Source organism: Aegilops tauschii, chromosome 5 (assembly GCF_002575655.3).
Source record: "Aegilops tauschii subsp. strangulata cultivar AL8/78 chromosome 5, Aet v6.0, whole genome shotgun sequence".
NCBI lineage: Eukaryota > Viridiplantae > Streptophyta > Magnoliopsida > Poales > Poaceae > Aegilops > Aegilops tauschii.
The window spans coordinates 566096215-566121535 of NC_053039.3; the positions used below are offsets into that span (position 1 = coordinate 566096215).

The 25321-nt window shown below is 44.9% G+C and overlaps 1 pseudogene; it reads right to left on the minus strand.

The window, feature by feature from the left end:
• Positions 1–19676: 19676 nt before the first annotated feature.
• LOC109736144 (uncharacterized) lies at positions 19677–24831 on the minus strand (annotated as a pseudogene).
• Positions 24832–25321: the final 490 nt, after the last annotated feature.

Consider the following 25321-nt stretch of genomic DNA (forward strand, 5'->3'; position numbering starts at 1 on the left):
CCTATAAAGTACACATCAATAACATGTATATCATATATACTTTTGTTCACTTTGCCATCCTTCTTATCCGCCAAGTATTTGGGGCAGTTCCTCTTCCAGTGACCATTTCCTTTGCAGTAGAAGCACTCAGTTTCAGGCTTGGGTCTAGCTTTGGGCTTCTTCATGGGAGTGGCAACTTGCTTGCCATTCTTCTTGAAGTTCCCTTTCTTTCCCTTGCCCTTTTACTTGAAACTAGTGGTCTTGTCAACCATCAACATTTGATGTTTTTCTTGATTTCTACCTTCGCTGATTTCAGCATCACGAAGAGCTCGGGAATCGTTTTCGTCATCCCTTGCATATTATAGTTCATCATGAAGTTCCAGTAACTTGGTCATAATGACTAGAGAACTCTGTCAATCATTATCTTATCTGGAAGATTAACTCCCACTTGATTCAAGCGATAGTAGTACTCAGACATTCTGAGCACATGCTCACTGGTTGAGCTATTCTCCTCCATCATGTAGGAAAAATACTTGTCAGAGGTCTCATACCTCTCGACTCGGGCATGAGTCTGAAATACCAATTTCAGCTCTTGAAACATCTTATATGCTCTGTGGCGTTCAAAACATTTTTGAAGTCCCGGTTCTAAGCCGTAAAGCATGGTGCACTAAACTATCAAGTAGTCATCATACCGAGCTTGCCAAACGTTCATAACGTATGCATCTGCTCCTGCAATAGGTCTGTCACCTAGCGGTGCATCAAGGACATAATTCTTCTGTGCAGCAATGAGGATAGTCCTCAGATCACAGACCCAGTCCGCATCGTTGCTACAATCATCTTTCAACTTATTTTTCTCTAGGAACAAAAAATAAACGGGGAGCTACATTGCAAGCTATTGATCTACAACATAGATATGCAAATACTATTAGGACTAAGTTCATGATAAATTAAAGTTCAATTGATCATCCTACTTGAGAACTCCCACTTAGATAGACATCCCTCTAGTCATCTAAATGATCGCGTGATCCGTATCAACTAAACCATGTCCGATCATCACGTGAGATGGAGTAGTTTTCAATGGTGAACATCACTATGTTGATCATATCTACTATATGATTCACGTTCGACCTTTCGGTCTCAGTGTTTCGAGGCCATATCTGCATATGCTAGGCTCATCAAGTTTAACCCGAGTATTCTGCACGTGCAAAACTGGCTTGCACCCATTGTATGTGAACGTAGAGCTTATCACACCCGATCATCACGTGGTGTCTCGGCAGGACGAACTGTAACAACGGTGCATACTCAGGGAGATCAATTATAACTAGAAATTTAGTGAGGGATCATTGATAACCCACAAGTATAGGGGATCAATTGTAGCCTGTTTCGATAAGTAAGAGTGTCGAACGCAACGAGGAGCTAAAGGTAGAACAAATATTCCCTCAAGTTCTATCGACCACCGACACAACTCTACGCACGCTTGACGTTTGCTTTACCGGAAACAAGTATGAAACTATTTGGCAAGAATAAATCTACAAGTACTTTGCAGGAATAAAACTACGAATAAATTGCGAGGTAATAAAAGTGGAAAGCTTTTGTCAATAAGAAAGTTATTTGTCCCTAGGCAATCGATAACAAGTACCGGTAATCATTCTTGCAATTTTATATGAGGGAGAGGCATACTTTCTCTACTTGGATCATATGCACTTATGATTGGAACTCTAGCAAGCATCCGCAACTACTAAAGATCATAAGGTCGTGAAACCCAACAATAGCATTAAGTATCAAGTCCTCTTTACTCCCATACGCCATAACCCACCTACTCAGGTTTAAGTTTCTGTCACTCTCGCAACCCACCGTAAGCGAACCATGAACATATTGCAACACCCTACAGCGGGGGCCCCTCACGTTTGCGTGAGAACAGAGGGCACCATAGGACAGCACCATAAATAAAATATACAATCATACCAACCAAGATCATGATTAACCCACAGGACAAAACGGATCTACTCAAACATAATAGGATAACCATAGATCATTGGGAAATAATATATGGAGTTGAGCACCATGTTTAAGTAGAGATTACAGCGGGGAGAAGAGGTGTTACACCGCTGCATAGAGGGGGAGAAAGTTGGTGTTGACGGTAGCAAGATTGTTGATGTAGATCGCCGTCCCGATCGTTGCCCCCCGGAGGCACTCCGGCGCCACCGGGAGAGAGGGGGAAGGAGCCCCCCTCCTTCTTCTTCTTCTTCTTCCTTGGCCTCCCCCCTAGATGGGAGGAGGGTTCCCCCTCTGGTCCATGGTCTCCATGGCGACGGAGGGGCGGGAGCCCCTCCGAGATTGGATCTCCCTCTCTGTTCTCTTCTATCTCGCGTTCCCCAGATCTGGCCGAAAACCGTTTCTTATATTCCCGGAGATCCGTAACTCCGGTTGCGCTGAGATTTTAACACGATTTTTTTTCCGGATATAAGCTTCCTTGCGCCCGAAGTAGAGCTCCAACCGATGTTCGAGGAGGGCGCAACCCACCATCGTGCGCCAGGGGCCTCTGACGCGCCCTGGTGTCTTGTGGGCTGTGTGAGCCTCCGTTTAGGGTGATTCCAACTCCCAACAATCACATATATTCCAAAATAATTCTCCGTGAAATTTTATTGCATTTGGACTTCGTTTGATATGGATACTCTGCGATACAAAAAACATGCAAAAAACAGGAACTGGCACTTGGCACTGGATCAATAGGTTAGTCCAATAAATCATATAAAAAGTTACCAAAAACATGTGAAAGTTGAATAATATTGGCATGAAATAATCAATAATTATAGATACGACAGAGACGTATCAATCATCTTATAATGCTACCACCGTACTAAGCAAAATAAGATGCATAAAGGATAAACATCACATGCAATCAAAATATGTGACATGATATGGCCATCATCATCTTGTGCCTTTGATCTCCATCTCCGAAGCACCATTATGATCTCCATCGTCACCGGCTTGACACCTTGATCTCCATCGTAGCATCATTGTCGTCTCGCCAACTATAGCTTCTACGACTACCGCTACCGCTTAGTGATAAAGTAAATCAATTACATGGCATTTGCATTTCATACAATAAAGAGACAACCATAAGGCTCCTGCCAGTTGCCGATAACGTTTACAAAACACGATCATCTCATACAATAATTTATATCTCATCACGTTTTGACCATATCACATCACAACATGCCCTGCAAAAACATGTTAGACGTCCTCTACTTTGTTGTTGCAAGTTTTACATGGCTTCTACGGGCTTCTAGCAAGAACCGTTCTTACCTACGCATCAAAACCACAATGATTTTTCGTCAAGTGTGCGGTTTTAACCTTCAACAAGCACCTGCCGTAGTCAAACTCGATTCAACTAAAGTTGGAGAAATAGACACCCGCTGCCACCTGTGTGCGAAGCACGTTGGTAGAACCAGTCTCATGAACGCGGTCATGTAATGTCGGTCCGGGCCACTTCATCCAACAATACCGCCAAATCAAAGTAAGAAGTTGGTGGTAAGCAGTATGACTATTATCGCCCACAACTCTTTGTGTTCTACTCATGCATATAACATCTACGCATAGACCTGGCTCAGATGCCACTGTTGGGGAACACAATATTTCCAAAAAAATTCCTACGATCATGCAAGATCTATCTAGGAGATGCATAGCAACGAGACGGGAGAGTGTGTCCACGTACCCTCGTAGACCAAAAGCGAAAGCATTTAGTAACGCGGTTGATGTAGTCGAACGTCTTCACGATTCAACCGATTCAAGTACCGAACGTACGGTACCTCAATGTTCAGCACACGTTCAGCACGATGACGTCCCTCAAGATCTTGATCCAGTTGAGGACGAGGGAGAGTTCCGTCAGCACGACGGCATGGCAACGATGATGATGAAGTTATCGGTGCAGGGCTTCGCCTAAGCATTACGACGATATGACCGAGGTGTGTAACTGTGGAGGGGGGCACCGCACACGGCTAAGAGAAGACTTGGTGTGCCCCCCTCCCACGTATATAAAGGAGGGGGGAGGAGGAGGCCGGCCAAAGGGGGGCACGCCAAGGGGGGAGTCCTACTTGGACTCCCGGTCCAAGTAGGATTCGCCCCCCCCTTTCCTATTCCAACAAGGGGAAGGAGGGAAGGAGAGGGAGAGGGGAAAGAAGGGGGGCCGCGCCGCCTCCCCCTAGTCCAGTTCGGACTGCCCTTGGGGGGGGCACCTTGTGGCCTTCCCTCTCCTTCTCCCTTATGGCCCATCAAGGCCCGTAACTTCCCCGGGGGCTTCCGGTAACCCCTCGGTTTCCCGATAAATATCCAAAACGTCCCAAAACCATTCCGGTATCCGAATACCTTCGTCCAATATATCAATCTTTACCTCTCAAACATTTTGAGACTCCGCGTCATGTCCGTGATCTCATCCGGGACTCCGAACAAACTTCGGTCATCAAATCACATAACTCATAATACAAATCGTCATCGAACGTTAAGCGTATGGACCCTACGGGTTCGAGAACTATGTAGACATGACCGAGACACATCTCTGGTCAATAACCAATAGCGGAATCTGGATGCTCATATTGGCTCCTACATATTCTACGAAGATCTTTATCGGTCAAACCGCATAACAACATACGTTGTTCCCTTTGTCATCGGTATGTTACTTGCCCGAGATTCGATCGTTGGTATCCTCATACCTAGTTCAATCTCGTTAACGGCAAGTCACTTTACTCGTTCCATCATTCATCATCCCGTAACTAACTCATTAGTCACATTACTTGCAAGGCTTATAGTGATGTGCATTACCGAGAGGGCCCAGAGATACCTCTCCGATACACGGAGTGACAAATCCTAATCTCGATCTATGCCAACTCAACAAACACCATCGGAGACACCTGTAGAGCGTCTTTATAATCACCCAGTTACGTTGTGACGTTTGATAGCGCACAAAGTGTTCCTTCGGTACTCGGGAGTTGCATAATCTCATAGTCAGAGGAATATGTATAAGTCATGAAGAAAGCAATAGCAATAAAACTAAACGATCATAATGCTAAGCTAACAGATGGGTCTTCTCCATCACATCATTCTCCCAATGATGTGATCCCGTTCATCAAATGACAACACATATCTATGGTTAGGAAACTTAACCATGTTTGATTAACGAGCTAGTCAAGTACAGGCATACTAGGGACATTCTGTTTTGTCTATCTATTCACACATGTACTAAGTTTCCGGATAATACAATTCTAGCATGAATAATGAACATTTATCATGATATAAGGAAATATAAATAATAACTTTATTATTGCCTCTAGGGCATATTTCCTTCAATGGGGAGCTGCGGTCCCTTCAAAAGTTAAAGTCTTTGCATGGAGATTATCCAAGACTTCGATCCCGACAGGTGATGTCCGCCACCAAAGAAGCATGGCTGATTCAGCAGAGTGTTCAGTTTGTCATGCGGCAAATGATACGTGGCGCCATTTCCTTTTTGACTGCCGCATGGCTAGGTGTGTCTGGGCATTTGCCGACGAGGATCTTACAGAGACTATCATATGAAACAGATCGGACGACGCTAAGCTATGGATGCTATGGTTGGTTGATACTCTACCCTCGGAGGAATTAGCACGTGTGCTAGTAATGATGTGGGCTATTTGGTGGGCGAGACGCCGAGCCATCCACGATAACCAGTTTCAAAGCCCGTTGAGCACTCATGTCTTCATCAACAAATTTATGGCCGATCTCGAGCTGACTACCGAGAAGCAGAAACAGCCTAAGGACCTGCATGCAAAATCCAGGGACTTGCATGTCAACCACAGGGCCCTATATGTGAATACAGAGAGTACAAATGAGCAGGCGCAGCCAAGCTTGTGGCTTCCGCCCGACAGCCATGAAGTAAAGATGAATGTTGATGGTGGCTTCTCAAAGATCGGCGACCGTGCAGCTTCAGTGGTGATCTGCAGAGATAAAAGAGGCACTTTTCTCGGCGCATCCGCCATTATATATGAGGGCCTCCTGGATCCTACAGTTCTTGAAGCACAAGCTTGTAGTGAGGCCCTTTCGCTAGCTATGGACCTACAAGTTGGTATGTTGTACATCTCCCGTTTCTTAGACCTTTGGACTCGAAGGCACCTCATGAATTTGAATACATTGTATTATTTCAAAGATTGCTGAAACTTATGAGTTCTTTTGTAGGGACAAATGGTAGAAAGTAGCAAGTCCACTAGTTGATCGAAGATGTTCTCGTGATTGCTTTTGTTGAGAACATGGATGACACATTTCCTTCATATGGAAGTTGATTTGGCTTGGCGATTGAAGAGTTGGTCTTCCATAATATTCTGTAGCAGCAGCAGTCTAGTGAACAAGCACTTGGTCTCTTATTAACTTGAGCCATTATGTTTGTAACATGCATGTCTTGTATATCTGACTTGTGTATTTCCATAATGGTTGTAGCTGAGTGAAGAAAACCAATGAATCTTCTATATATATTGAATGAATGCATTGATCAACGATATCTTGTGATGAATCGAAGAGTGATTGTTTATATGTATTGCATATGAACATGAATTTAATATTATGAATGTAATTTCATTGAAAATATTGTGTATTTGCATTTGTGCTGAAATGTAGAACACTGGTAGCAAATGTGTTGGTAGAAGTATTTGACGTCACACAAACTGTCAGCATAGCACATTGATAGACAAACTGTCGGTGTAGCAATGAAAGTCACACAATCTGTCGGCATAGCACACTGGCAGATGAACTGTCGGCATAGAGTTGTTTGTCGGTGTAGAAATGTCTGTCGGTGTAGATCTCACAAACGGTGTCATACTTTTTGCCGGCATAGATTTATCTGTCGGTAAAGACCTTTCTCGGCAGGACTATTGGCAATAGCTCCTTTCTGTCGGAAAAGGTCTTTGCCGACACTAAATGTGTCGCCTTAGGTGACCTATGCTGACAGATTGTTTGACACTGATTTGAGTGTCGTGGTGTAGTGTGTTTGGAAGTGGTGACCAATATAGAAGCTGAATTTCCATGCCGGTACTTTGCAATCTTGCAAGATATTAAGTACCAAAGGAGTTTATTTCAAGTTTATTCATGAAAGTAGGAAACATAATGGAGAGGCTGTTGGAAATATGCCCTAGAGGCAATAATAAATGGTTATTATTATATTTCCTTGTTCATGATAATTTTCTATTGTTCATGCTATAATTGTGTTATCCGGAAATCGTAATACATGTGTGAATACATAGACCACAACGTGTCCCTAGTAAGCCTCTAGTTGACTAGCTCGTTGATCAACAGATAGTCATGGTTTCCTGACTATGGACATTGGATGTCATTGATAACGGGATCACATCATTAGGAGAATGATGTGATGGACAAGACCCAATCCTAAGCATAGCACAAAAGATCGTGTAGTTCGTTTGCTAGAGCTTTTCCAATGTCAAGTATCATTTCCTTAGACCATGAGATCGTGCAACTCCCGGATGCCGTAGGAGTGCTTTGGGTGTACCAAACGTCACAACGTAACTGGGTGACTATAAAGGTGCACTACGGGTATCTCCGAAAGTATCTGTTGGGTTGGCACGGATCGAGACTGGGATTTGTCACTCCGTATGACGGAGAGGTATCTCTGGGCCCACTCGGTAATGCATCATCATAATGAGCTCAATGTGACTAAGGAGTTAGCCACGGGATCATGCATTACGGTACGAGTAAAGTGACTTGCCGGTAACGAGATTGAACAAGGTATTGGGATACCGAAGATCGAATCTCGGGCAAGTAACGTACCGATTGACAAAGGGAATTGTATACGGGATTGATTGAATCCTCGACATCGTGGTTCATCCGATGAGATCATCGTGGAACATGTAGGAGCCAACATGGGTATCCAGATCCCGTTGTTGGTTATTGACCGGAGAGGCGTCTCTGTCATGTCTGCATGTCTCCCGAACCCGTAGGGTCTACACACTTAAGGTTCGGTGACGCTTGGGTTGTAGAGATATTAGTATGCGGAAACCTGAAAGTTGTTCGGATGAGATCCCGGACGTCACGAGGAGTTCCGGAATGGTCCGGAGGTGAAGAATTATATATGGGAAGTCCAGTTTCGGCCACCGGGAAAGTTTCGGGGGTTATCGGTATTGTACCGGGACCACCGGAAGGGTCCCGGTGGTCCATCGGGTGGGGCCACCTATCTCGAAGGGCCCCATGGGCTGAAGTGGGAGGGGAACCAGCCCCAGGTGGGCTGGTGCGCCCCCCTTGGGCCTCCCCCTGCGCCTAGAGTTGGAAACCCTAGGGGTGGGGGCGCCCCCACTTGGCTTGGGGGGGGGGGGGGAAGCCACCCCTTGGCCGCCGCCCCCCTTGGAGATCTGATCTCCCAGGGCCGGCGCCCCCCCCAGGAGGCCTATATATAGTGGGTGGGAGGGAGGGCAGCAGTACCACAGCCCCTGGCGCCTCCCTCTCCCCCTGCAACACCTCTCCCTCCCGCTTGTGCTTGGCGAAGCCCTGCCGGGATCCCGCTACTTCCACCACCACGCCGTCGTGCTGCTGGATCTCCATCAACCTCTCCTTCCCCCTTGCTGGATCAAGAAGGAGGAGACGTCGCTGTTCCGTACATGTGTTGAACGCGGAGTTGCCGTCCGTTCGGCACTCGGTCATCGGTGATTTGGATCACAGCGAGTACGACTCCATCAACCCCTTTCACTTGAACGCTTCCGCTCGTGATCTACAAGGGTATGTAGATGCACTCCTTTCCCCTCGTTGCTAGTATACTCCATAGATGGATCTTGTTGATGCGTAGGAAATTTTAAAATTCTGCTACGATCCCCAACAGTGGCATCATGAGCCAGGCCTATGCGTAGTTACTATGCACGAGTAGAACACAAAGCAGTTGTGGGCGTAGATGTTGTCAATTTTTCTTGCCACTACTAGTCTTATCTTGTTTCGGCGGTATTGTGGGATGAAGCGGCCCGGACCGACCTTACACGTACGCTTACGTGAGACAGGTTCCACCGACTGACATGCACTAGTTGCATAAGGTGGCTAGCGGGTGTCTGTCTCTCCCACTTTAGTCGGAACGGATTCGATGAAAAGGGTCCTTATGAAGGGTAAATAGAAATTGGCATATCACGTTGTAGTTTTACGTAGGTAAGAAACGTTCTTGCTAGAAACCTATAGAAGCCACGTAAAAACTTGCAACAACAATTAGAGGACGTCTAACTTGTTTTTGCAGCAAGTGCCTTGTGATGTGATATGGGCAGAAGATGTGATGTATGAGATTGATCATATTCTTGTAATAGGAATCACGACTTGCATGTCGATGAGTATGACAACCGGCATAAGCCATAGGAGTTGTCTTTATTTTTTGTATGACCTGCGTGTCATTGAATAACGCCATGTAAATTACTTTACTTTATTGCTAAACGCGTTAGCCATAGAAGTAGAAGTAATCGTTGGCGTGACAACTTCATGAAGACACAATGATGGTGATCATGATGATGGAGATCATGGTGTCATGCCGGTGACGAAGATGATCATGGCGCCCCGAAGATGGAGATCAAAGGAGCAAAATGATAATGGCCATATCATGTCACTATTTGATTGCATGTGATGTTTATCATGTTTTGCATCTTATTTGCTTAGAACGACGGTAGTAAGTAAGATGATCCCTTATAATAATTTCAAGAAAGTGTTCCCCCTAACTGTGCACCGTTGCGAAGGTTCGTTGTTTCGAAGCACCACGTGATGATCGGGTGTGATAGATTCTAACGTTCGCATACAGCGGGTGTTGACGAGCCTAGCATGTACAGACATGGCCTCGGAACACACGCAATACACTTAGGTTGACTTGACGAGCCTAGCATGTACAGACATGGCCTCGGAACACGGAAGACCGAAAGGTCGAGCATGAGTCGTATAGAAGATACGATCAACATGGAGATGTTCACTGATCTTGACTAGTCCGTCTCACGTGATGATCGGACACGGCCTAGTTAACTCGGATCATGTTTCACTTAGATGACTAGAGGGATGTCTATCTGAGTGGGAGTTCATCGAATAATTTGATTAGATGAACTTAATTATCATGAACTTAGTCTAAAATCTTTACAATATGTCTTGTAGATCAGATGGCCCACGTTGCCCTCAACTTCAACGCGTTCCTAGAGAAAACCAAGCTGAAAGATGATGGCAGCAACTATACGGACTGGGTCCGGAACCTGAGGATCATCCTCATAGCTGCCAAGAATGATTATGTCCTAGAAGCACCGCTAGGTGATGCACCCATCCCAGAGAACCAAGACGTTATGAACGCTTGGCAATCACGTGCTGATGATTACTCCCTCGTTCAGTGCGGCATGCTTTACAGCTTAGAACCGGGGCACCAAAAGCGTTTTGAGAAACATGGAGCATATGAGATGTTCGAAGAGCTGAAAATGGTTTTCCAAGCTCATGCCCGAGTCGAGAGATATGAAGTCTCCGACAAGTTCTTCAGTTGTAAAATGGAGGAAAATAGTTCTGTCAGTGAGCACATACTCAGAATGTCTGGGTTACACAACCGCTTGTCTCAGCTGGGAGTTAATCTCCCGGATGACGCGGTCATTGACAGAATCCTTCAGTCGTTTCCACCAAGCTACAAGAGCTTTGTGATGAACTTCAATATGCAGGGGATGGAAAAGACCATCCCTGAGGTATATTCAATGCTGAAATCAGCGGAGGTGGAGATCAGAAAAGAACATCAAGTGTTGATGGTGAATAAAACCACTAAGTTCAAGAAAGGCAAGGGTAAGAAGAACTTCAAGAAGGACGGAAAGGGAGTTGCCGCGCCCGGTAAGCCAGTTGCCGGGAAGAAGTCAAAGAATGGACCCAAGCCTGAGACTGAGTGCTTTTATTGCAAGGGAAGTGGTCACTGAAAGCGGAACTGCCCCAAATACTTAGCGGACAAGAAGGCGGGCAACACCAAAGGTATATGTGATATACATGTAATTGATGTGTACCTTACCAGTACTCGTAGTAGCTCCTGGGTATTTGATACCGGTGCGGTTGCTCATATTTGTAACTCAGAACAGGAGCTGCGGAATAAGCGGAGACTGGCGAAGGACGAGGTGACGATGCGCGTCGGGAATGGTTCCAAGGTCGATGTGATCGCCGTCGGCACGCTACCTCTGCATTTACCTACGGGATTAGTTTTAAACCTCAATAATTGTTATTTAGTGCCAGCTTTGAGCATGAACATTGTATCTGGATCTCGTTTAATTCGAGATGGCTACTCATTTAAATCCGAGAATAATGGTTGTTCTATTTATATGAGAGATATGTTTTATGGTCATGCCCCGCTGGTCAATGGTTTATTCTTGATGAATCTCGAACGTGATGTTACACATATTCATAGTGTGAATACCAAAAGATGTAAAGTTGATAACGATAGTCCCACATACTTCTGGCACTGCCGCCTTGGTCACATTGGTGTCAAACGCATGAAGAAGCTCCATGCAGATGGACTTTTGGAGTCTCTTGATTACGAATCATTTGACACGTGCGAACCATGCCTCATGGGTAAGATGACCAAGACTCCGTTCTCCGGAACAATGGAGCGAGCAACCAACTTATTGGAAATCATACATACCGATGTGTGCGGTCCAATGAGTGTTGAGGCTCGCGGAGGATATCGTTATGTTCTCACTCTCACTGATGATTTAAGTAGATATGGGTATGTCTACCTAATGAAACACAAGTCTGAAACCTTTGAAAAGTTCAAGGAATTTCAGAGTGAGGTTGAGAATCAACGTGACAGGAAAATAAAGTTCTTACGATCAGATCGTGGTGGAGAATATTTAAGTCACAACTCACGCCGCCTAGAACACCTCAGCGTAATGGTGTGTCCGAACGTCGTGATCGCACTCTATTGGATATGGTGCGATCTATGATGTCTCTTACCGATCTACGGCTCTCATTTTGGGGCTATGCTTTAGAGACTGCCGCATTCACTTTAAATAGGGCTCCGTCGAAATCCGTTGAGACGACACCGTATGAATTATGGTTTGGAAAGAAACCTAAGCTGTCGTTTCTAAAAGTTTGGGGATGCGATGCTTATGTCAAGAAACTTCAACCTGAAAAGCTCGAACCCAAGTCGGAAAAATGCGTCTTCATAGGATACCCCAAGGAAACCATTGGGTATACCTTCTACCTCAGATCCGAAGGCAAGATCTTTGTTGCCAAGAACGGGTCCTTTCTGGAGAAAGAGTTTCTCTCGAAAGAATTAAGTGGGAGGAAAGTGGAACTTGATGAGGTGATAGTCACCCCTTCCGAACCGGAAAGTAGCGCAGTGCGGGAAGATGTTCCTGTGGTGCCTGCACCGACTAGGGAGGAAGTTGATGATGATGATCATGAAGCTTCGGATCAAGTTACTGTTGAACTTCGTAGGTCCACAAGGACACGTCCCGCACCAGAGTGGTACGGCAATCCTGTCCTGGAAATCATGTTGTTAGACAACGGTGAACCTTCGAACTATGAAGAAGCGATGGCGGGACCGGATTCCAACAAATGGCTTGAAGCCATGCAATCCGAGATAGGATCCATGTATGAAAACGAAGTATGGACTTTGACTGACTTGCCCGATGATCGGCGAGCCATAGAAAATAAATGGATCTTTAAGAAGAAGACAGACGCGGATGGTAATGTGACCATCTATAAAGCTCGACTTGTCGCTAAGGGTTATCGACAAGTTCAAGGGGTGGACTACGATGAGACTTTCTCACCCGTAGCGAAGCTGAAGTCCGTCCGAATCATGTTAGCAATTGCCGTATTCTATGATTATGAGATATGGCAAATGGACGTCAAAACGGCATTCCTTAACGGCTTTCTTAAGGAAGAATTGTATATGATGCAGCCGGAAGGTTTTGTCGATCCTAAGAATGCTAACAAGGTATGCAAGCTCCAGCGCTCCATCTATGGGCTGGTGCAAGCATCTCGGAGTTGGAACATTCGTTTTGATGAGATGATCAAAGCGTTTGGGTTTACACAGACTTATGGAGAAGCCTGTGTTTACAAGAAAGTGAGTGGGAGCTCTGTAGCATTTCTCATATTATATGTGGATGACATACTATTGATGGGAAATGATATAGAATTCTTGGAAAGTATAAAGGCCTACTTGAATAAGTGTTTTTCAATGAAGGACCTTGGAGAAGCTGCTTATATATTAGGCATCAAGATCTATAGAGATAGATCAAGACGCCTCATTGGTCTTTCACAGAGTACGTACCTTGACAAGATATTGAAGAAGTTCAATATGGATCAGTCCAAGAAGGGGTTCTTGCCTGTATTGCAAGGTGTGCAATTGAGCACGGCTCAATGCCCGACCACGGCAGAAGATAGAGAAAAGATGAGTGTCATCCCCTATGCCTCGGCCATAGGGTCTATTATGTATGCCATGCTGTGTACCAGACCTGATGTAAACCTTGCCGTAAGTTTGCTAGGTAAGTACCAAAGTAATCCCGGCATGGAACACTGGACAACGGTCAAGAATATCCTGAAGTACCTGAAAAGGACTAAGGATATGTTTCTCGTATATGGAGGTGATGAAGAGCTCGTCGTAAAGGGTTACGTCGATGCTAGCTTCAACACAGATCTGGATGACTCGAAGTCACAAACCGGATACGTGTATATTTTGAATGGAGGGGCAGTAAGCTAGTGCAGTTGCAAGCAAAGCGTCATGGCGGGATCTACATGTGAAGCGGAGTACATGGCGGCCTCAGAGGCAGCACAAGAAGCAGTTAAAGGAGTTCATTACCGACCTAGGGGTGATTCCCAATGCGTCGGGCCCGATGACTCTCTTCTGTGACAACACTGGAGCTATTGCCCTTGCCAAGGAGCCCAGGTTTCACAGGAAGACCAGGCATATCAAGCGTCGCTTCAACTCCATTCGTGAAAGTGTTCAGAATGGAGACATAGATATTTGTAAAATACATATGGACCTGAATGTAGCAGATCCGTTGACTAAACCTCTCCCTAGAGCAAAACATGATCAACACCAGAACTCTATGGGTGTTCGATTCATCACAATGTAACTAGATTATTGACTCTAGTGCAAGTGGGAGACTGTTGGAAATATGCCCTAGAGGCAATAATAAATGGTTATTATTATATTTCCTTGTTCATGATAATTGTCTATTGTTCATGCTATAATTGTGTTATCCGGAAATCGTAATACATGTGTGAATACATAGACCACAACGTGTCCCTAGTAAGCCTCTAGTTAACTAGCTCGTTGATCAATAGATAGTCATGGTTTCCTGACTATGGACATTGGATGTCATTGATAACGGGATCACATCATTAGGAGAATGATGTGATGGACAAGACCCAATCCTAAGCATAGCACAAAAGATCGTGTAGTTTGTTTGATAGAGCTTTTCCAATGTCAAGTATCATTTCCTTAGACCATGAGATCGTGCAACTCCCGGATGCCGCAGGAGTGCTTTGGGTGTACCAAACGTCACAACGTAACTGGGTGACTATAAAGTTGCACTACGGGTATCTCCGAAAGTGTCTGTTGGGTTGGCACGGATCGAGACTGGGATTTGTCACTCCGTATGACGGAGAGGTATCTCTGGGCCCACTCGGTAATGCATCATCATAATGAGCTCAATGTGACTAAAGAGTTAGCCACGGGATCATGCATTACGGTACGAGTAAAGTGACTTGCCGGTAACGAGATTGAACAAGGTATTGGGATACCGACGATCGAATCTCGGGCAAGTAACGTACCGATTGACAAAGGGAATTGTATACGGGATTGATTGAATCCTCGACATCGTGGTTCATCCGATGAGATCATCGTGGAACATGTAGGAGCCAACATGGGTATCCAGATCCCGTTGTTGGTTATTGACCCGAGAGGCGTCTCGGTCATGTCTGCATGTCTCCCGAACCCGTAGGGTCTACACACTTAAGGTTCGGTGACGCTAGGGTTGTAGAGATATTAGTATGCGGAAACCCGAAAGTTGTTCGGAGTCCCGGATGAGATCGCGGACGTCACGAGGAGTTCCGGAATGGTCCGGAGGTGAAGAATTATATATGGGAAGTCCAGTTTCGGCCACCGGGAAAGTTTCGGGGGTTATCGGTATTGTACCGGGACCACCGGTATGGTCCCGGGGGTCCACCGGATGGGGCCACCTATCCCGGAGGGCCCCATGGGCTGAAGCGGGAGGGGAACCAGCCCCAGGTGGGCTGGTGCGCCCCCCCTTGGGCCTCCCCCTGCGCATAGGGTTGGAAACCCTAGGGGTGGGGGCGCCCCCCACTTGGCTTGGGGGGGAAGCGACCCCTTGGCCGCCGCCCCCCTTGGAGATCTGATCTCCCAGGGCCGGCGCCCCCCCCAGGAGGCCTATATATAGTGGGGGGGAGGGAGGGCAGCAGTACCACAGCCCCTGGCGCCTCCCTCTCCCCCTGCAACACCTCTCCCTCCCGCTTGTGCTTGGCGAAGCCCTGCCGGGATCCCGCTACTTCCACCACCACGCCGTCATGCTGCTGGATCTCCATCAACCTCTCCTTCCCCCTTGCTAGATCAAGAAGGAGGAGACGTCGCTGTTCCGTACGTGTGTTGAACGCGGAGGTGCCGTCCGTTCGGCACTCGGTCATCGGTGATTTGGATCACGGCGAGTACGACTCCATCAACCCCGTTCACTTGAACGCTTCCGCTCGCGATCTACAAGGGTATGTAGATGCACTCCTTTCCCCTCGTTGCTAGTATACTCCATAGATGGATCTTGGTGATGCGTAGGAAATTTTAAAATTCTACTACGATCCCCAACAGAGGCCCATGCCTTAGCAAAGGCAGTCACTTCCCTTAGTCCTAGGCGCCACGTGTGGCTTACTTGTTTGTCCGATATCATCTGTATCCCAATGTGTTTGAACGTTTAATAAAGGATGCAGGTAGCTAAAAAAATACTCCATGTATGTACAAAAAGCAGAAACATTCCCCAGAACGCGGACCCTTGTATTTTTATCATATAACTAACTAGGGGTTATCCTTTACAACAGTTTTGGTTGGTGACATGTGATGCAACACATTGTCATTAACCAAGAGTTTTGGTGTACTCCCTGCGTTACTTTTTAGTTTGCATATAAGATTTGGTCAAAGTCAAAATTTGTAAAGTTTGAACAACTTTGCTGGAAAAAATATCAACATCTGCAGTACCAAAGCTATATGGTATGAAAATTCATTTCATGATGCATCTAACAATATTGATTCCATATTGTGAATGTTGATATTTTTTTCTATAAACTTAGTCAAAGTTGATAAAGTTTGACTTTGACTAAATCTTATATGCAGACTAAAAAGAAACGGATGGAGTGTTTTTGAACACAGTACAGACCCAAGCGCTCATATACACGCGCAAAGACTGAGCCGACATATGATCTTGAAATTTACAAAGTCACCGTAGGCACCGCGTCGTTGACGGGACGGGAACGTCTCCTCGCACTGAATGTGCATTGCCGAAAATGATGAAATAAATTCATGAATAAATGCGAGCACCGGGAATTAAACTCTGGTGGGCTGAGGATACCACAAGTTGGTTCGCACCACGGATAATGATGAGAGGTTGATGAACATGTTTTTTTGGCAAGATATAAATTTCAAACTAGAATATCTTGTGATCTGATCGTTTAAATCATGAACCGTTATGTTCCCTGCGCCGATATCTTCCAAACAAGGTACCATGTTAATAGATTTCGATGACTTTCTTTTTCCCGAATCAACTTGTATTTCGGACGGTAGTAAACATGTTCTTCCTGTGCAGCCGTGCAACCTGACTCCTCTGTGCAATGTACTAATGTACTCCCTCCGTTTTTAAATATTTGTCTTTTTAGAGATTTCAAATGGTCTACCACATATAGATGTATATAGACATATTTTAGAGTGTAGATTTACTCATTTTGCTCTGTATATAGTCACTTGTTGAAATCTCTAGAAAGACAAATATTTAGGTATGGAGGGAGTAATTTTGTACTCCCAATGTGGAGTGTAATATTTGTACTCTCCTGTATAAACTTGAGATTGTAAACAAAAACTATGTATAAACTCGTACTCCATCGGTAGTACATTTGTACTCCAAGAGAAAAGGAGAAACCGAAAGAAAAAACGAGAAAAACAGTAAATGAATAAAAGATAAACAAAACATAACACCCCAAAAGCTGCCACGTGTTGAGCCAGTAGCATCCCACGCTCGCGCTTGTGCGTGCCCCCTGCGGGATTACAATTGGACTTTCTCAAAATTCGGACAAATTTCATCTAAAAATTCAAACTTATTTGGTTAATTCGTCAGAATTTTCAAAAATTTGGCCATTTTTAAGGCCTTTGATTTATCTTTCTTTTTTGAACGAAACCCAAAATCTTCCACGAGATTGATGCACACCGCGATCTCCAAGTCGATACAACGGTGAGAAAAATATATAAGATGGTGAAAGAAATTTCCTGTTAAATCTGTTGATGCTTGGCATGGCAAAAGTAGGCGGATTGCCAAAGTTGAAAAGCCATCACACAGACTTTTCTTTTTATGCTCACGTTCTATTAGCGGCAACCTCTGAATTCGTGAAACTAAAACGAAGCACACATGCATGTATAGAGTTATGAAATTACATCCAGAAGGCTTGAGCGTCAAAATTTTCATTGTAGCTTGACACGTAATAAGAGCGAGCGTGCCGGCGAGCCTTGGCCACGGGTTCGCCGTCATCGTCACGCTCGACACAAAAGAAGGTCAGCCGGAGAAGACAGCTATCGCTGTTGCCCAAGCACTTCTTTTCGTCTCCCCCCTTGGGTGCTCTCAGGCGCTCCATGAGACAGTACTCACTCCGACCTTCGTGGGATGCCATGGGCACGAGCTTGGCATCGAGGTGGCTCCATCCAGCTGCGGTCTCCTCGTCTAGACAGAACAGCTTCTCCCTGCCGACCTTCCAATCCGAGGGGGCGGAAGCGACATTGCCGATGCAGAGGTATCCGTCGACGTCCGTGCGTCTCCAATGGCCGTAACGGCGGTCGTTGACGGCGTGGAGCCCAAGCCACGCGTCTAGGTCACTGTCGTAGTGGGCATGGCCGACGACCTGCAGCTGCCAGTCGCCGCGCTCTGTCCACTCGTGCCTCGTCGTGCTGAAAGAGAAGGTCGTGTTCGCATTGCGATCGGAAACCAAGATTTCGTAGTCATGGGGCGCCGCTCCTGGCGGCGCGTGCACTGCATGCGCCGTGATGTTCTCGGCGTGGAAGGGGAGCATCAGAAGATTCTCGTTCCAGCTCCAACTCCACCGCGATGACGAAGGGGACAATGGCCGCCAATCCCAGAACTTGTCGCCGGCACCGTCATCGCCGTCGTTGGTCAAGCAGTGCAAGCCCGAGGCACAGCCGCCTACGTACTTGTAATACCTCTCCGATCCATTGGACTCGAACATGTACAGCCTGTTCCCGACGGTAATGGCTGCCTCGTAGCCACCGGCGAGGAGGAGGGTTTTGGGGAGCTGAGGCGAGACGACCTGCACCGCCGTCTTGGTGTCGTAGATGAGGACGCCGCCGAACTCGTCGTCTTTCCCCCACGGGTCTATGGTGGGGTTGGTGCATACGGCGACGATCCTGCTGCCGACGGCGGCGAACTGGGCGCGGTCGCCGACGGTCGGAAGCCCCACGCGGAGGACCGGAGGCTCCGGGAGGCGCCGCGTGCGGCCGTCCAGATCGTCGTCGTTGGCGAGGTCCAGCTTGTGGATGCCGTAGCCGTCCTTGTGGTCGTCCAGCACCAGGTATAGATGCCGCTTCGTCGTGGCCATCGCCGCCGCCGGCCGATGTTGTCGGTTGGCCTCGGCGTGTGAATCGCCATCGGAGTTGGAGGCGTATCCTCGTGAAGAACCGATCAGGTTTTTGCCGCCAAGAACTGCTGCCGGGTGGCTCGCATGGCGGTGGGCTGGCCGGAGACCAGAGAGGAGAGGGTGCGACCGACTGAGGAGCGATCGCCACGCCAACATTGCGCCGGCGGCCAGAGCCTAGGGTTTCGGAAGACGACCCACCTACGCTACGATGAAGGATACGCATTATTTGTACGCCCGATAGTACAGCTCGACCATTGATCTCGATCTGCGGCCGCCGCGCAACTCGGCCGGCAGGATCATAGGATGTAAACCTTGCGTGCATGGGCACTCGTTCGTGTTGGATTTCTCATCTCTCACCCCAATATTCATGTACCGCCACTTGACAAGTACTCCCTCTGAAAATTAATATAGGACATTTTAGATGAGAGAGTACTTCCTCGTTCTGAATTATAAAATGTTCTACTCCCTCCAATCCATTATTAATTGACACTGGCCTAGTACAATTTTGTACTAGATCAGTGGCGATTAATATGGATATAAAAGAGTAATTTTTTGCTGAATCGTGGCGTGTTTTAGTCTTTGTTCACTCATTTCAATTTGTATGTAGTTGACACAGTGCAACCCGTCAAAAAAAATGCTAGGTGCAGTTCAGAAAAAGGCACATATTATACATTTTCCCACACGGAATCGATTTCATACAGATCAGACAAGGCAGTAAATTCAGTAACGACAAACTATAGTTAGTTTCCATGGAGAAACCTAGCTAGATTCTTTCTCTAATCTTGGTTAAGCAATCTGTACAAGTGTGGGAGGTACTCCCTCCTTCCCATAATGCATTTTTGTAGTGATGCTCTTATATTATGGGAAGGAGGGAGTACAATACAACATGATGATGATATGAAACATATACTATCCACTACGTCTACCCAAAATCACACAACCATCGACTGGTTGCATCATATATAGGGAACGAGCAAGAAAAGAATCTTCTGACATGCTCAACTTCTGAGGATTCAATCATGTTAAGCTTTTATAAGTAGCCTTAGTTTCCTATGATGCTTTATCATTGAACTTACAGTCTCTACGACCAATACAGTCTGCAAAAAAAAAAAACATTAAATTATATTCCCTCCGTTTGAGCGTCAACTAATTACAGATGGAGGAAGTAGTATGATAAAGATGTCAAAAGGTCAAGTAAGAGAAACTGTACATGCTACAATCAGTCAGCATTCTAAGCAAGTTAATAAACACGACTGTTTTAGCTGAGATGTTTGCTACCTCAAGGAACAATCAGCCAGCATTCTAAGGAACATTCAATATTGTGCTCACAGAGGGGTGGATAGTTACCTGAAGGCAGGTGTAAGCCAAACCAGTCGCGAAGTAGAAATTTGCATTACCAGTACCCTGTCAACATTGCCATGTTAGTAACAGTACACACCATGTGTGTGTGTGTGTGTGTAAAGAGAGAGGGAGGGAGAGAGAGAGAGAGAGAGAGAGAGAGAGAGAGAGAGAGAGAGAGAGAGAGAGAGAGAGAGAGAGAGAGAGAGAGAGACCCTCCAGATCCATAGGTTATGCATGACAGGGCTAAGGAGAGAGACTCCAATGTATCCAAAAAACAGGATGAAGGTGAATTGCATCTCTGCAGCATGGAAAGACAAAGAGCATTATATAACTTCCTATGATATTAGGCATTAATTCAAAAATATTAGATAACCGGCATTTTAGGTACCCGCTAGTTCATTGGTGAATAGGCCTACAAGTCCTAGATATAGAGCTAAATCTCCAGCCTTCAAGATAAGCATGAATTTATTTAGGAATAAAAACAAGAGAGCAAAACACAAAACAAAACTAAACATCAACCTTCCTTATGCAGCCAAGGGATTAAATTCATCAGAAATACCATGTAAAATATACTCACCGAGGTATAAGATTTCAGCATTGCAATAATTGCTATATAAACAAAGGCAAGGAAGCACGGTCGGTGCTTCAAACGGATAGGCAATGGCAAGACCATAAAAATGATGTTCATATTAAAGACTATAAGAAAGAAGCTTCTGAAGAAGTCGAAGACTTCGGCAAAGAAATACCTGCATTCATTCTCAAACGAATTAGATTACTCAAATTATACTTGAGTTCCAATTACATTTTTTAGGACTTACCATAACACACCAATATTTTGGTGATAAATCCCTCACTGCAAGGATAAAACCATATGTCCTGCAAAACCAAATACACAGAAGTCAGTACTAGGCATTTGGTAACAGATAAAAGCCAATCAATTGCAATGCACACAAGTGCATTTGGTAAAAGATAAAAGCCAGTCAATTGCAACAAAAGACGACTTTGACTAAATGAGGCCCACCAACAAGTTGACATGTTGGGGAAATGTAGGATAGGCAAAATGCTGATCAGAATATGCAAATATCCAAAATGGAATTGAATTCATAAATAAAAGCTGTATTCATTTCTCCTTTAAAATTCACCGCGAATGGGGAAGTCTTACAGTAAGAGAAAATATTACACTCTTTCACATGATTTTTGGCTACAAAAGAATTATATGGTTGAACATCTTACTTCTCAAACATCTCCTGAAGGCCACCCACTTTATTTAGAATAACGCTGTTCAATAACAGCACATAACATGACCAGATAAAGACCAACAATATGAAGTGGAGTATTGGTTTCCGTGAGAATTGTCCAAATCCTTTTTGGATAGTACTTTTTCCATTATCTGAAATGTCAATTTTATTGGCACTTGGGCCTTTTTGTAGAAATACTTTAGTTGGAGGGGTATCTGGACCATAACCCAATAAAAGAGCAACCTGAAAAACTAACAGTTAGAGGTCAGTAATGCAGATAAATGGCATGTACGTACCATTCAACATTGCAAAAAAAAAAAAATGGTTGTGGCACATATAGGTAGAATAAGAATTGCAGGATAAAGAGAAAGATGCGTTGCCATAACATATCCAAAGGCAGCAAGCGGTGGAAGACCTACAAAATTTGCAAGGATGTTTTAACTGGCATCAGACTTGGGCAATTCTAGGTTATCCAAAGATCAATATACTATCTTCCATAAAAATGTTATTAACTGAGGATTTGCCAAATAAAAGGCCAAGAAACAATGATGCAAACTACTAGTTTAAGTAATATAAGATATATATTGAAAAATAGAATAGGCTGGAGGGAAACACAGCGAGTTCCACCTACGTGAACAGGCTCCATGTAACATTATCACGACCATTAAATTCTCAATTGGTGATGTACATGAACCCACACAGGTGATTATTGTCCAAGGGTTCCACAGATATATTAGAGAAGCAGTATCTCCTGCACTTATGTTCACTGCGAGTATCAACAAAAAATGATAATCAGCAGTATAAATAATTAGTAAGCATCACAAGCAGAAAGCATCTGACTCAAAGAGAGTGATGTTCCATTCACACCTTTCCAGGCAAGGTTGTATATTTTTCGTTTACCAACAACAAATTTGCACTATCAGGCAAGCAGAGGACTATACACATTGAATTCCACGAGGCAAATCCATAACCCCTTTTATTCCTTGTAAAGGAGAAGTCACGAAAGGTGGGTTTCCTTCTTTAAGAAAATATAAAGCTTAGAATGATAAACACTACTCCCTCCGTCCCATAATGTAAGACGTGAGCTTTTTTATGGTACCCTGGTACTCCCTCAAGCAGAGATGGAGTACCACTTAAGTCTGACCCTCCACTTAGAAGGGTAGTTTAGTCTTTTCTCCTCTTAATTAAGTCCTTTCCTGATTTCTAATCGATGCATTTGTTTTCTTTGCGCTGAAAGTTACCGATCAAACAAAACTTGGCTACAGGTTCTCGAAAACCACACAAAATCTCTAACATCTACTCCCTCCGTCCTATAATATAAGAATGTTTTCGACACTACACTAGTATCAAAAACGTTCTTATATTTTGGGACGGAGAGAATTTTGGGACGGAGAGAGTACAAATAAAACTAAAACATAGAGATATAAGGCTCGCAAGACGTTCGTTCGTCAACGCGACAAATTCTAATCAAAGCAGCCACTGACTGCCACTCCCCGTCCTTCCGTATTGAACCAAGTCGATCTGATCAGCTGCACATTTGTACACCTGAAGTGCCGACGTGATAGATCTCCGGCCATCTTGATGATCCCGCCTCACCCTAGTCATCCTGCTTCAGCAAGCGGGCGAGTTTCCAATTGCACGAGAAATATGGATCTCGCAAAGGCGCCCGCGGCGACGACGACGGCGCCGCCCAGCCCTGATCGACAACCATTCCCATGGCCCAATGGCCGTCTGTCTCTTGTGCGCGGGCAGACCACAGTGGCCGCGGGCGCCCATTCTATTGGAAGATTAGGGTTCTTTTTTCTTAAGGATAAAGAATTAGGGTTCTAGCGACTAGCAATTATGTACTGTATCAGCCATGAGCCATGAGAATAAGAATAAGAGTCAGTTTTCCTTTTTACCCCCAAGGACGAGGTACTCCCTCACTTTTTTTGTTGGTACTCTCTCATACACACGTTGGAGTACCAATAGACATCAATCGTTGGATCAAGAGAAATGAAGGGCTCATATTCATTTAGGGGTACTGTAAAGGAGCTCGACGTGACACTACACTACTGTCAAAAAACATCTTACATTATGGGACGGAGGGAGTACTTTAGAAGTAAAACATCTCTAAGATTTCACTTTTGGTACGTTACAAGTATCAAAAATTCAAAAGCATTGCGGTCATCGGTACTTGGCAAAATAAGTAGAGAGTGGTGCCTATAGTTTTGCCCCTTTTTTTGCAGAAAATAGTTTTGTGCCTTTAATTTAATGTACCTCAGATATGTGCTTTTGCACGTACAGCCTACTAGTAGCTCAAGATTCAATAAAGCACATCTCAAGTATAACATTAACTAGTATGACTCACTAGAATTGTTCACTGATTTGGTGAGGTCAGGAGACTTCAAGCTTCTGTTACGTGCCATTTGGAGTGTACGCCCAGTTGATTGAGCATAGCAGCTATAAAATCTACAGCCACAAAAACCAAACTGTGTGGTGCATTCATGAGTGTAATATTACATGACTGCCAACAAAATGCAAAAGTTGTGGGAATGTTCATGGCTACATTTTTTTTGGTTCGAATGATACCATAAAGGGCAAGATAAAGAGCATAAAAGGTAAAGCCTAGGAGACCTGATTTTTCTTCTATGGAAATCAGGTATACTTGAACAAGTTATCAATCTAAGACAAACATATACTGGTTTCGATGAAAATACACATAGCAACTTATTTACCTGCAATATATATGAGAATGGTGTCCACCTGACCTGTGACATCATGGAGTGTTAGAATGCTAACACTTCATATGACGATCTGATCAAATAAAGAGGCATAGCAACATTGGCGACATCAAAGAAATGATCAAAGAAGCATCAAAACGAAGGACCAATCACCTTTTACTGGTTAGCGGACCAAGAACCGATAGAAGCAAAGGGGAACCATGATACATCGAACCTGAAAAACATATCATTTAACAGGCTGGAGCATCCCTTACAAGTTCCAACTGTTAACACATCAACATTACAAAGAGCAAAAGTATCATGGCTAATTGCTGAGCTTTGTAATGTAATCGCAAGAAGCATCTAGGCCTCTGATGTTAAGTATGATATCATATTTCATCCATCAGGAGTTATCAGTAGGTCATTACAGAAGTTAACATGAAATAGTGCCTATCAGTATTCAGTAGAAACCCAATCAAGTTTTTAAAAAATTGCTCTGTAGTACCTAATAATACCACCGCCAACACGACTATCCTGGCCTCAAAATTTTGGTTGTTCTGATGCAAATGTTAAGTGCTAAAATTTTAATGTTGAATGGGGATTCACTAAGACAGAAATAAAGCATTGGGTTGAACTCTTCTTTGAGCAAAGCGAGCAAGGAGGGAGGTGCGTGATGTACCGGAATAGGGTGACATGGATGCATGCTTCAGCCAGTATCCGTCTGCAACTGCAACATAGGCAGGAGTCAAACAAGATGTCCAATTACGGCAACATCAGAAAAGGGCTGGGGTTTGGAGGGGAAGCACTGAGAACAAGGAGAGGTGCTTACGGCGGCGAAGGGACGTGAGGGGGGTGGAGACCTCTGGGCGGGAGGCAAGGTGGAGGTCTCTGCTGAAGAGCACCAGAACGAGGCGGAACCCGACAGCAGCGGCAGCCATCGACCAGTAGTGTCGGATCGCCATCGCCACAGATAGTGGCGGACTAAAATGCACTGATACAGATACGTGTATCAGTATCAGGTCGATATGGATACGTAAATTCAGCATTTTGGAAAAGCGCCAATACGGGGATACGTTTACTATTTTTAATTCAAAAAAATGTGTATAAAAGCTAGGAATAGAAGATTACCTTCTTGTTTGCTCCCCAGTGGATGCCGAAGCAGCTCCAAGCCCCTCCAGTTGACAATGTTGATGCCCTGTT